Raw genomic sequence first — 14,658 nt, 5'->3', positions numbered from 1 at the left:
TAAGTGTTTACTTTGGATGTCTTCTTTCCACTAGTCTAAAATAAGACATGTTTCAGAGTAGCCTAGAAATCTAGACGCACCCTAGCGGCAGCAAATGTAATTTGCAGCCAGGGTAGTCTAGCAACTCTCCGTTGGCTTGCGAGCTGGAAAAACGAAACTCTAGTCAGGCTAAACACATCGTGTATTGAGTCAGTGGGCGGGCTTAACATAATGGCGGCAGAGTTGCGGCGGTTCCGTATGCTACTTGTAAACAAAGAAGCTGACGAACAGCAGTCTTTCGAAACGGCTTTGGCCACGACTCTGGAAGACTTGGAGTTAAGCTTTTCTTTGAGAAAAGAACAAAGAACGGCACTGAAGTCATTCTTAAGAAAGGAAGATGTGTTCAGAGTTTTGCCATCCGGATACGGCGAAAGTTTAATCTATCGACTAGCTCCGCTTCACCTTCTTCGTTTCTCTGGTTGGTTGTAGTGCTATCCTATTGCGTGCAGAGGGAATTTGAAAGACAATTGTTTATCCCACCCCTCGGATTGAGCCCTGCCAATGGTGAGTTCCCACACCCAACATCTTAATGTGGGTCTGGCTTGTCAGGCTAGTTTCAGAGGCAAAATAGTCCAAAATCTCAAAATTGACCAGTGCATGAAAAACAGCGGTTTTGCCTGTTATATCTTGTCGTTAAATAGTCTGGAAAATAGTGTTATTTTGATATTTCCCTGATTCAATTAGATAGGAGCTTGCATTACTCAAAACAAACACTAATAAATGTGTTCTCTTTTTTCTCATACTGAGGTAATCACAGGCCACCTTTGTGGATCTCTGGGGAACAAAATGTGTCATTGAGTTCTTTCTGCATCAATTTCATTGAACTAATTCACTGGCCATTCAACCTAAACCACTGGGGGAAGTGCTTCAGGAAATTACAGGACAGGAAATTAAAACGGCATATCATCACATCATTTGCCGCTCAGAGGGGCGTAAATGCTGATGAGTCCAAATTATGTAAGAGCCCCCCCCCCCCCCCCCCCCCCATTATAGACATGGCTGTGGAAACGATCGGAAAAATTCATCTCAATAGTCTCTTTTCACAATTACGACGATCACAGTCCCTTTAAAGTAAGTCAGTTCACTTGGCCAGCCATCTTGGCACCGTGAAGCCCCTGGGAGTTATTTTCCATCTAAGCAATATCGCACTTCAAATCATCAATAAAAAACTGATGAAATGGTATAATACATTTAGCTTCTTTAACTGAAATTATGGCTAAAACCTTTGACAGCAATAAGATGAGGCAGTGCCAAATATGAATAGGGCTCTTTTTTATACAAGGTGGGACTTTCATTCTGTCTCTGATACTACACTGTTTTAAAAACGAGTTGCCATAGAAACACTCATATGAAAAACCATTCAAAGCTTCAAATGAAACTTTACACAAATGTCAGTCACTCTACTTAAAAGTTGCGCTTTTAAAAAGTTTGAACAGCATTGTTAAAGACTACTTCTCTTAGTCATGTATTCTCTTCTCAGGAAGTTTCTTACTGTCAGGCATGGCACACGAGTCAGGTGGGTCTTAGCTCATGAATATTAATTCCTGCAATTAAAGTTCTGATTGGCTAAAAGGCAGCCATGGGTAAAAAAGTGCTACATGGTCAAAGGACAAAAGTGTACTCTTTGTGTTTGTTCAGTCCATTGTTGAAGCAACAGGTTGGTAAAGGCCTCTGGTTTATCTTAATGTGCCACAATTATGCTATTTTAAGGTTTCTAATTTTGTTTTGGAGGTATCCTTCAAAAAGGTTTACATACATTCAAAGTTCAAAAAATTATTTTATCTTTGCTTATAATATACATGGCAGCATCACCTCTTTTCTCACAGTGTCTGAAACGGTTCGGTAAAGGATTCGGTCTCTCTAAACCTCTCCTTTTCAAGAGCCTACTCTGCTCTGATCTTGGTCAGATGGCCTAGTCTGTTGTGATTGGTCTGCTCTTCTCTGATTGGTCAGATGACCAGTCTGCGGTTATTGTTAGACCATAGGCTGGCATTACGCAAATGTGTTACATTGTTATGCATGTAGGATGTGAGACTGGAAGACAGAAACTTATTTTTAACTTTAAAAATAAACTTTATTTTTCCATGCACTTTGATCTTTGCAGACCTTTTACATCCACAAACAGCTATATTACACAACATGAAAGGTAATATCTGAAAAAGCATAATAGGGGCACTTCAAAGTCAACCTTATATGCGTGACTTCAAAGCCAGCTTGGGATGTATTTGGTCTCTGGCCTACTAATTTAAATCATCTTTTGTTTCTAAATGATACACAAATAGAAAACACTAAGATTATATGTGAAATGATGACAACGGTCTATGCAAATATTCTTTTTACACCAATGGATTTCAGTAGGAGCCATAGTTTGTCCCCAGGTGTACAGTTGGTTGGTTTCGTAAAAATACGAAGATGAATAGCTGTGAAGCTTCCAGTATGAATGACCTCAAGCTGTTGTGGCGTACTGTGACGTGACGCATCATCAGGCTCTTGTGTATACACGGCGTAAGACAGAACGTAATACATATCTGATTAAATCAGTCAGTTATAATTTATCCGGAAACGGAATACTTAAAAAAAAAAATAGACAAGAATGATAATTATTTAATTTATCACATCATACGGAAGCCTAACATCAAAACAACATTAAAATCTGAATAAAAGAGAGAGAGAGAGAGAGAGAGAGCGAGAGCGAGAGAGAGGCGAATTTCACCAAGCTTTGTTCTCATGGTAACGGTTTCACAAGCAACTTTACTAAAGCAGTGAAGGATGCGGCTTGATTTTAGATACTTTTCCCCTCTTTGCTAGACGTATTCAATAGACAACATGACAGTCCATGGCAAACATCAATAATAAAACCCAATTAGTCACATTAAACTCATTTCTATGAATGTTCTGGGCTTAATAAGCTGTCAACAACAATGTGTCAGATCGCCAAAGAAAATAATTTTAACTCACTTTTTACTGCAAGAAAAATAATAAAATAAGATTATAAATAATGGAATTTTAATAGAAATGTATATTTTAATTAAGTTGTTCAGCAAGGACGCCTTAAAGTAATCAAAAGTGACATTAAAAGGCATTCAAAAAAGTGCCAGTTGAAAATTCAACCGATTCAACAAATGACATTATAAAATATATTAAAATAGAAGACCAGAAATGTAGTTCCACCTCGAAAACGATGATTTAGACCTCAACTTCAAGACTTAAGATAATAAACACTGTTTAATTGAATAATTCATGTAAATGCTTTAACAAAACTAGTCAAGTCACCTTTATTTATCCAGCGCTTTATACAATACAGATTGTTTGATTATACAATACAAAGCCCCTTTACAGTGATAACAGGAAAACGATTTAAAGATGCAACTACAAAACTACTGTACAAGCATTTTCGCTTCGTTGACCAACAGGAAGCTGCTGGTTTGAAAGATACTTCGGTGTAAGTCCCTTTCAAGGAAAGTCTGTTCACTCGGTGGCCATTTTTGCAACGCCCCTGGGCAGTTATTTCAGGCATCCAAGACCAAATCCTATCTATATGAACAGGGAAATCCTGAGATCTCAAAAACTGCTTGGCGAACTCACAATTAAATAATATATTTAAAATCATCTGTCCCATAAATGTTGTTTCTTATGCTCAAATAGCGTTAAAAAAAACTTTTTTCAGGCTAGACGAGCCAGTGCGCATATGCAGTCCTAAGCGCGAGTCTCATGTTTCTATGGGAACCGGAATTTCTAACGGCAGCTGCAGTGACGTAATGACTTTATCAATTAGTGACTTTTACCTAGAAGGCAGGGAAGTATTCGGCCATATTGCATGTTGCAGTTTCTTCCATTCATAACTAATAGGAGTGAACCGTCTTTCTATATCTACAGTTTTTGGTGCTGCTTCGTACATCATTACACTATTGGCAATGAATGCTGTTGACAGATCCTAACTCGAACCCAGAACATTCCCTTAAACGTGACGAGAAACCAAAACAGTGGTGAGAAAATACGACGTAACCTTGGTGAGCGTGCCGTGTTGTGACGTGTCGTCTACGAGCAGTCCAACCACTGTCTGCTTGTGTAAGGCTGAGAGTATAACACAGTGATGTAATGAAGGCAGTAAAACACAGAGAAAGAGATGTGGTGGGAGGATATGAGTGGGAGGTAGTGACAGGGGCATCATTATCCTAAACAAACCAGTGAGCGTGGGAGTGTATTGGAGAGGGGGAGGAATAGTGTCTGTGTGTGTGTGTGTGTGTGTGTGTGTGTGTGTGTGTGTGTGTGTGTGTGTGTGTGCGTGTGCTCTCCCTCATGCCTCACTTTCAGATGAGAATGAACGCTCTCTACTGCAAGCGCTTTGTGCATCCAAGGACACCATATATGAAGGCACGATATCTGCCCAGGCTCAACTATGAGTGCGTGACTATGTTAAAGCAAGTGTGTGTGGTGAGAGAATCTGTGGCGTTTAATGCCAGAAATATAAGAAAAACAGCAAGGAATGAAGCGAGAGAGAGAAAAGCAGGAGCGCGTGTAGGCGGAAACCATTTACAGTCTGTCTCAACGCGAACCCCCATGGCTCTCTCATCATGAAGAAAGACAGACACACAGAACTGCAAATTGCCCACAAGAATTTAGTGTTCCACCTCACGGTGCAGGACATCTCCTAAACAGAACAGAGATGGAGCGGTTCGTCACTGATCGACAGGTCTTCCATTTCAGCTGAGAGTAAAAGAAACCTCGTCATTATCTCCGCGGGTCGGCGGTCGCAGCGGTGCTGGAGTGTATCTGAGCTCATAATGGCCAGTTTATCATTTCATAGCGAGCCGGGAGAAGTACCACATGATGCTCTGTCTGATACTAAACTATGCGTGTTTGAGTTGGGCCTGTTCTCACGAGCAGGTGTGTTGACATGGGAGAGGACATAACCTTGAGCGACCCCTCTGGGAGGGACATGGCAGGAAAACTCAAATGAGGTTTGGGGTGGACCAAAAAAAGTGGGGGAAAAAGATAATTCCCAGTCTAAATGAGTTGGATGAGCTGCGTTTGAAGCCGCCGACAATGCCAATAAATGCACACCTGTGACATTTGACCAAGAGAGGAACTAAATGTCACAGATTGATCTCTTGGCTCAACATAAAGAATATAAACATCAATAGTTTGCAGTAGGGGTGTCAATACTGGTACTTGTATACAACGTATACAAAAATAAATGAATAATAGCAGTGTTTCAGCAGAATCGGTAGTAAGAGTACCATCTCAGCTGGGTATCTGTGTTGCAGTGTAAAATGCAGCCTATGTAATCGCTGTCTATTGTGTCATTACTATTAAAACAAACAAATATTAATAAGAAAAAAAAAAGAAGAGAGAAAATGACTCACTGCTTGAGGCTGGATCACTTTGACTAAAATAAACTAATTTACAGTATAATTAAAGACCCGCATCTCAGTCAAACTATGATGCCATCAAAACCATATTATTAGTTTTACATCTAATAATCATGCAGTGATGACCATGCCAATCAAGTACTTTTATATTACGTCTAATTACTTGGTAATATTTTTCTGTTTCTCAATTATTTACTTGAATATTTAATACTGCCATTTGCTTAGTTTACTTGAATAATTACTTGACAACTTTAAGAAAATGTACTATAATATTTGAAAGCTAAATTAAGGCCATTATTTTATGTTAATACTTAAATTAATGTGATAACTTTTTAAATTTAAGATTTTATCAATTAATTTAGAAACGCAATGAAATATATATATATTTCAATAGGATATTCATTTTTGCTGTTGTATAATAAATACATTGGTACAGCGGATTGACAGATTGTATATTAAACATAACTTTTTTACTAATTGGGATTTATAATTCATTAAAAACTAGTGTTATGTTATTATATTCAATTCAGATATGGTAAATGGCATTTCCATTAGGTAAACCTCAGAGCAAAGTAGACCAATTACAACAGAATGGGCAACAGACCAATCAGAGTAGAATAGACCAATCACAACAGACTGGGTTATTGGCAAATAAGAGCAAAGTAGACCAATCACAACAGACTGGGTCATCTGACCAATCAGAGCAGAGTAGACCAATAACAACAGACTGGGTCATCTGACCAATCAGAGCAGAGTAGACCAATAACAACAGACTGGGTCATCTGACCAATCAGAGCAGAGTAGACCAATAACAACAGACTGGGTTATCTGACCAAAGAGTATTTTTAATAGTTTTAGTTAACAATAACAACACAAAGAAAAAAAAAAGTTCTAAAGCATGCTGTTGCCCATTTTTCGAGGGGTCTAAAGTCATTTTCGCACACGACGCCTAGTGTGTCCGTAGCTTAACATTGCTCCTGGATATACACCTTCCTGCAGAGTTCAGCTGCTACTCTAATCACACGCCTGAAACGGCTAATCAAGGTCTTTGGGTTCACTTGAAAATTATAGTAAGGTGTGTTAGCAGACAGAGAGCAGCTACTGTAGATCTCCAGGACTGAGCACTCCTGCTCTAATGCATAATGCAGGTGTTTTGTTCTTGAGTAATGAATCCACACACACAAACACACACTCGTCACTTAAAGCAGAATGACTCATTGTGACACTGCTGACGAACAACGGCACAGCTTCACACAAACCACACCTGCCCATTATCTACAGTACATGTAACGGCATTAGAGAATGACGATGCAAAACAGCCATCGGGTCAACTAGGTTTTTAGTTTTGTAACATATAGCTTGAAGACTTCTTACTTTTAAACAATTCAAATCGCCGTATTGTGCTTTTTCAAATTTTACCACAGTGTGTAATATAGCAGTTTATGGATGTAAAAAAAAGTTCCAAAGATCACGATAAATGGAGTTGTTGACTCCTAAAAGAAAGAACCGATTCTGAACTGCCTGAAACAAGTTGTCATTAATCCCAGTCTTACTTCATACTCAAACTTACATAGGTTGTGTAACACATTTGCATAATGGTATGGTCTTTATTGGCTAGAAGAGTTTGGTTCGTGTCGTTGACATGTCGAGAAGATGTTGTTTTCTGTGCTCAACTGCTGCACTTCCAAAGGATGAGGACTCACGCTCAAATTGATATTGATAATAATAACCTAACTAACCTAATAACCCAATTAATCTATGAACTTTTTACCTAATAGGTACCTTTTACCTAATAAAACTATTTACAAAAGAAAAGGTTCATGCAATGTAGGCCTAATTAGGAAAGGTGTTATGGCTACATTCACAGTCACCTTTGGGGATTTACAGCAGCAATTGCTTAGTGTGAATCCTGAAATGTTTTGTTCAGTCAGGAAATTAAAGTAGCTGCATGAATATGTTCATTCAGCTGAAGTCACAACTAACTAAGGGTGTTTTCACACTTGGGTCCTCTTTAAAAGAACCAAACTCAGACTCCTTTAAGTGGACCAAGAGGTGAACCAATTTAAAAAGGACCCAGTTCTCTTCATGTTCACACTGTCCCTGTCCATGAAAGAGGACTCAGATCCTTTTATGGTCCACTTCAATAGGAATGTGGGGGGGGGGGGGGGGGGGGGGGGGGGCTTTGTGTTCATCCTGTTTCTTTTTGGGTAGACCAGTTCAGTGTTTGATGGCTGACCCTATGGCCTTCAACATTTTATCCCATTCACTTTCATTGTTTATGCCTCAGTAACCAAGATATTTGTTTGTAAAGATTTTATGACATTGTTACAAATGCTGTTGAATTAAGTTATCTTCTTACACAAAAATATATATATATATTTTTGCAATACTACATATTCTTGCACTAGCTAGATCACACATCCACCTTTGTAAATAACATTTATTTTGATTAGTTTTCCTTGAATCATGTTTATTTTATTGCAGAAATCAATGATAACATCAGCATACAAAATATAAAAAATAATAAATAAAAAAAATTGGAAATTAAATAAACTGCTTTAAAATTTCCAGGTAAAGTAGGTATGCCTAAACAGCATTCAAGTAAGAAATTGAATAAATCACACTGCATATTCTTCACTCTATGACGTAATCCACTGATTCTTATATTAGGCTAGTAACACAGATGTTTACATTCACTTAAGACAAAACCACCAGTTTATGTCAAACTTAAAAATAAATGCAATAAGACACTAAAGACTCCGTTTAGTACATGCGCTGTGACAGCTGGCTTCCGTGCATGTGCTTTAGGTGTGTGTGCTCGTATCTCCATTTTAAACTGGCAAGGCGTGCAGACGCGTCTCTCAATAATTTGTAGAGATTTGCCAGAAGAAGCAACCATGATGAACAGCCGATATGTACGGCATTTGATGACCAAACTACATCGGAATTCATGAAAAGAAAAATCAAGTAAGCCCAGAGTGGTTTGTGTTCAGATTGCGTGTTTTTAGCGAACCGTACCATAAGATGAGATTGAACCGTACCCAGACCATCTCCCGAGATGGTCTTGGTTCGTTCGGTTCGCTTTAAAGTGGTCTGAGATTGTTTGGAGTGTTCACATATGGGCCAAAAATCATGCAAACCGCACTCAGACCCCTGAAAAGGACCAAGTGTGAAAACACCCTAACTAACTAACTAACTAACTAACTAACTAACTAACTAACTAACTAACTAACTAACTAACTAACTAACTAACTAACTAACTAACTAACTAACTAACTAACTAACTAACTAACTAACTAACTAACTAACTAACTAACTAACCTAAAGCGACATTATCAAACATTGTGGGGTCCATAAAACCGTGAACTTTTACCACAATTAATTGACAGTGTGTTAGTAAATAAATGAGTCCAACCAAGGCGCGAGTTCATCCATTAGATAGGCTATTTTAAATAACCAACAATAGTGTTAAATCAAATGCTTTGTAACTGGTTGCAGAGAGTACGTTTGAGCCTCGCACCCAGCTCGAAAAAAACAATCACAACAGACTGGGCCATCTGACCAATCAGAGAAGAGCAGACCAATCACAACAGACTGGGCTATCTGACCAATCAGACCAAAGTAGACCAATCACAAAACACTGGGCCATCTGACCAATCAGAGGAGAGTAGACCAATCACAACAGACTGGGCCATCTGACCAATCAGAGCAAAGTAGACCAATCACAAAACACTGGGCCATGTGACCAATCAGAGCAGAGTAGACCAATCACAACAGACTGGGCCATCTGACCAATCAGAGCAGAGAAGGCTCTCTGGATCATTTATCACACTGTTTCAGACACTGTGAGAAAAGAGGTGATGCTGCAATGTATATTATGAGAAAACAAAAGTGTTTTTTGACCTTGGATGCATGTAAACCTATTGTAGCAGACCTCCAAAACATAATTAGGAACCTTTAATATAGTTTGATAGGGCCATGTTAATGTTTGGATTTAAGTAAATGTTGCCCTTCCAAAATTTACAATAAAACTGTGGTAACCTGATGCTGTCCACTGTCATCAAGTAAATGATAATCTTGAAGAGTACCTTTTACTGTTTGAATGAGATACCATGTCAATTCATTATCATTTTACAGGAACAACAGTAATTCATTACTTATCGCATCTTTGCAGTAACTATAGTTATCAGGTAAACTATTTTGTAAGGTTTAGTATTATTCACTAGTGTCATCAAATACACAATTTAAACTAAATGACAGTAAGTATAAATTCAATTTTGTGGAGAAATATTGTATTAACACAGCTCTAGGGATAAATATGGAATTTTGCTGAAAATATTTGGTTACCATAGTGCATTTTTGCACGGGAGAGGCTTTCACACATAACAGACGATTTGTTGTGTATATGAAGAGTAACTCGAGAGGCCCTCATTGTGTTGTATGTCCAGGGGGTCTGTCACTGAGGTTGGGACTCTCTCTGTGATTCAGAGAGTGGGATTCAAGTGCCAATACCTTTTGCAAGTTCAAATGCGAGATGAACTGCACAGTTGATTGCATTATATATGAGGGGGGTGGGGGGTTACTCTGCCTCAGTCCAGAAAACTCCCTGTGGAAATAATGTAGATGCTGCTTTCATGTCCTGAGCGACAGTACCAGTATACGCAACACCCCTGACCCGATACGATGGACATGAGCCAATTAAAGGGTTACTTCAGTGATTTACCATTAAGCTTTGTCTCAGTAGAAACCCAGTAGTATATTCAAATTATGGTACTTTCCCCCCTCATATCCCCCTGAGACGAGATAATTATGCATTTTATTTCTGGAAAAACTCCTCAGATGACGCAAATATCGTCATTTTGCGTCATCGGAGAATTTTTTGGCCAGAGCCTAAAGACTACAGCCAGTAGTAGGAGCTAGTTCCGCATGTTATCAACAATCACAGCAGAGGGATCCCACGCACAGAATGTAAATGCGCACGGCCGTTCGGATCGGGCATTAATAACGGAGCGGTGCGGAGCAAAGTGAGTGTTTCAACTTTTTAATGAATTCCTGAAATTTCAATTAAGGAAAGTTTAGCTTCCATAGGGCATGATCTGAAAACACACCAGACTGGACACACGCCGTGAATGACTGCTGTGCTTACCTCAGCTCTTCTCGTGATGAATGAAATCTGACTCCTGCTGCGTTTGAGACGTGACTTTCGTTCGGCTCACTCAAACGTTATTGAAAAGACACGTTCAGTTTTTAATTGTAGTGTCTGTTCTCTAACTGAACTAAATGATTTTATTATTATGAAAAATAAAACGACGGTGGGGACGGTGTAATGGTGGGCAAGTGATAACCAGTAGCCGTGGATTTGGGAGTGGCCTCTTTGGGCTTCGCTGCCCAAAGAGGCCACTCCCAAAGCCCCGGCTACTGGTAGACAGAATGCACGTGCATTCTGGGAGTTGTTGTCTTTCATCCACATGAGACAAAAATACATTTTCTGTCTTTTCTCGGTCAAGTAGGCACCAAATTCAAAAGTAATTTCACATTTCTACTACATAAATGACCCAGTTTAAATACACATCATATTCCCAGCGCTGAAGAACCCCTTTAAATTCATCCACTGCACTAACATATCAAACAGCATTTAAAGCATGAAAAGGACAGTTAATGCATACATTTTGTAATGTGGCATAAACAAAGCGATAGTTCACCCAAAAATTTACATTCTGTTGTTCTCTCTCACTCACTCTGTGTCTACAATGTGTCTACACCGAACGAGAGTGGCGCGATGCGACAAAAGACAATATAACCCATTATAATCAGTGATGATGCCCGACAGTAAACTGATGCCTCATTCTATTTATGACGTACCCAAAGCACTCACGATACTTCTCATTGGGTGCGTCTCAATCAGCTCCCTAGTTCAGTAGTCAGGGCACTGATCAGGGAGTCGGCCATTTTAAGGGCTGTCTCAATCGCAGAATTCTTCCAGTGCACTGAATCATTCTCTCCCTAAAAAAATCCCACAATGCAACTGCAAAACCCAGGGTGCATCGATGCTCACTATGTTCCCTTAAAGGAAGTTCTGAAGCAGTGTGTAGTATTTATGATGATCTATTGACAGAAATGCAATATAATATTCATAACTATGCTTTCAGTGGTAGACCTTACACAATGAACCGTTTTGCTGTTATTACCTTAGAATGAGCCATTACTATCTCCATACACCATGGGTCCCCTTACAGTGAAGTCACCATTTTGCGCCGTCATGTTTAGGGTTGGGTACCTTTCACATTTTAACCAGTACTGGTACCCAACAGTACCTTTTTTTCGGTAATTTAGGGATGTTTACATCAATAACTGTAAAGAAACTTTACAGTCATTATAGAAATGTTAATGATATTATGCCAGAGCTGCCTTGGTCACTATCTGCCATTGTCTGTGATGTTTGTTTACTGTAATATTCACCAGTAAATATTAGGCTACTACCTACTTAATTAACTGAATAAATAAAAACCTTATAAAAAAAAAAAAAAAATTATATATATATATATAAAGCTGAGTTGTGCAGTTTAATTAAATTAAAAGATAAATTAAATGAATGATTTTTGTCTTTATTTGATTACCAGAAAATACACAACATAGAATTTGTGGGAAATCTTTTCATAGAAATGAAAAAAAAAAAAAAAAAAAAAAAAAAATTATTATATATATATATATATATATAAAACCCGGTAATAAATATATATATATATATATATATATATATATATATATATATATATATATATATATATATATATATATATATATATTTCGTTGGGCTCACTCGTTGAACAAGTGATAACCGGTAGCCATGGCTTGGGAGTGGCCTCGTAGGGCAGCAAAGCAGGTGCATTCTGGGAGTTGTTGTTTTTCATCCACATGAGACAAAAATACATTTTCTGTCTTTTCTCAGTCTAGAAGGCACCAAATTAAAAAATAATTTCACATTTCTACTACATATATATATATATATATTTTTTTTTTATTTCATTTCTATGAAAAGATTTCCCACAAATTCTATGTTGTGTATTTTCTGGTAATCAAATAAAGACAAAAATCATTCATTTAATTTATCTTTTAATTTACTTAAACTGCACAACTCAGCTTTATACTATTAAAATTAAAACATGGAAGACATTTTTGGATTTATTACTTAAAGGGTAACTTCAGTGATTTAGCATTAAGCTTTGTATCAGTAGAAACCCGGTAATATATTCGAATTATATTACTTTCCCCCCTCATATCCCCCTGAGACCAGAGAATTATGCACTTTATTTCTGGAAAAAATCCTCCGATGACGCAAATATCATCATTTTGCGTCATCTGTGGATTTTTTGGCCAGAGCCTAAAGACTTCAGCCAGAAGTAGGAGCTAGTTCCGCATGGTTATCAACCCGCCCACAGGGGAGAGATCTCACGCACAGAATGTAAATGCGTTCGGCTCAGCCTCGGGCATTCATAACGGAGCAGTGCAGAGAAAAGTGAGTGTTTTAACTTTTCAATGAATTCCTATGAAAGTTTAGCTGGTCACACGTCGTGAATGACTGCCGCGCTTGACTCAGCTCTGCTCAGCTCTTTGCTCTCGTGATGAATGAAATCTGACTCCTGCTGCGTTTGTGCCGTGACTTTCGTTGGGCTCACTCACACTTTATTGAAAAGACACGTTCAGTTTTTAATTGCAGTGTCTATTCTCTAACTGAACGAAATGATTTTATTACAATGAAAATCAAAATAACGGTGGGGTGGTGCCGCGGTGAACAAGTGATAACCGGTAGCCATGGCTTGGGAGTGGCCTCGTTGGGCAGCGAAGCAAGTGCATTCTGGGAGTTGTTGTTTTTCATCCACATGAGACAAAAATACATTTTCTGTCTTTTCTCAGTCTAGAAGGCACCAAATTAAAAAATAATTTCACATTTCTACTACATAAATGACCCAGTTTAAATACACATTCATCTTTCCAGCGCTGAAGTACCCCTCTAAATATGTAATAATTTATTATTATTACATTAGTGTTAGTATTATTATTACATTGAGACGTATCTAAATTCTTCTGTACAACAGTACTTTATTTGTCAAGTTAAACCAAACTTTTATTTTGACAGGTTTCCGTGAAGACCTGTGAGTTTCTGTGTGTTTATGATATGACGGTAGTTTTTCTCAAATGAAACGTTAAAATGCACATGAAGTGACTCTCTGAGCGGCTCTGGAGATGACGTTCGTGCATTCATGTCCCCATATGAGATGGCAGGGATGGAAACATGCGACCGCCACATGCAATTCAGTGTGTGTGTGAGGTAAATTAAACCGCGCGTCTGCGCCATTCATTCACACAGAGACATGCAGGATTTGTATTTAAATAGTCTTTTTGCAGTTTGATATTCTCAGACACTAGTCTAGATCACGAGATGCGTTCTCGGGTACCGAAATTTTGTACAGATTGATTTAATGTGAATTGGTACTCGGTAGTACCGACGTAATTCAGTACAGAGTTCGGTACCCAACCCTAGTCATGTTTCTACAGTAGCCCAAAACCTGTTAAGTTCCTGAATGAATCAAATTCGAGAGAATGATTCAAGGACTCGCTCCTAAAGACAAAGACACTCACTAAGATTCTGGAGAGCGCATTTGATGGACACTTCACTATCCCATGAGGCCACAGGTAAGCGTGGGGTTAGGATGACACAGACATGCTAACATGGCAGATGTAATACCATCAACCATCAAAATAATGACTGACAGCCTGTCTGAAAAACCCCAAGAATCTAAAACAAATGTCAACAAGAGCCTAAATTCACTCAGGGCTCCTGATAGTGAGGAAGAAGAAGGTTCTGTCCATGCCCAAAAGGACTTCAATAGACAATGGAGATCGTATCACGAATACAAACGAGATTTTGCTGCCATACCTCTAGCTGATCCTCATCAGCAACAAGCATCTTGAGGGTCACATATACACCCACTCTCATATCCCCAACAGAACAAAGAACCGACCAACAATTCTGACAGCCTCCCTGTAGCAGAAAGTGAAATGCTATTTCAAGACGTTATAGCCCTCGAACTAGATCTGCTTTTTAAACTGATCATAAATGATGCATTGCAGAGTTTCCCTGCAGCACGGCAGATGAATTCCCATCCAACGCTGTCAGCCCTTTGACTTCCTTTTCCACGCTAACTCGAGAAATTGAGCAAGTGAAACAAGGAATAATTCACACCAG

General features: G+C 38.6%; 1 protein-coding gene across 5 annotated transcripts in view; it reads right to left on the bottom strand.

The window, feature by feature from the left end:
• baiap2a (BAR/IMD domain containing adaptor protein 2a) overlaps positions 1-14,658 on the bottom strand; it is a 134,751-nt gene that overhangs the window by 78,042 nt on the left and 42,051 nt on the right. The window lies entirely within an intron of this gene.

Source organism: Gobio gobio (genome assembly GCF_949357685.1).
Source record: "Gobio gobio genome assembly, chromosome: 1".
In the NCBI taxonomy this organism is placed as follows: domain Eukaryota; kingdom Metazoa; phylum Chordata; class Actinopteri; order Cypriniformes; family Gobionidae; genus Gobio; species Gobio gobio.
This window is presented reverse-complemented; position numbering and strand designations above follow the sequence as displayed.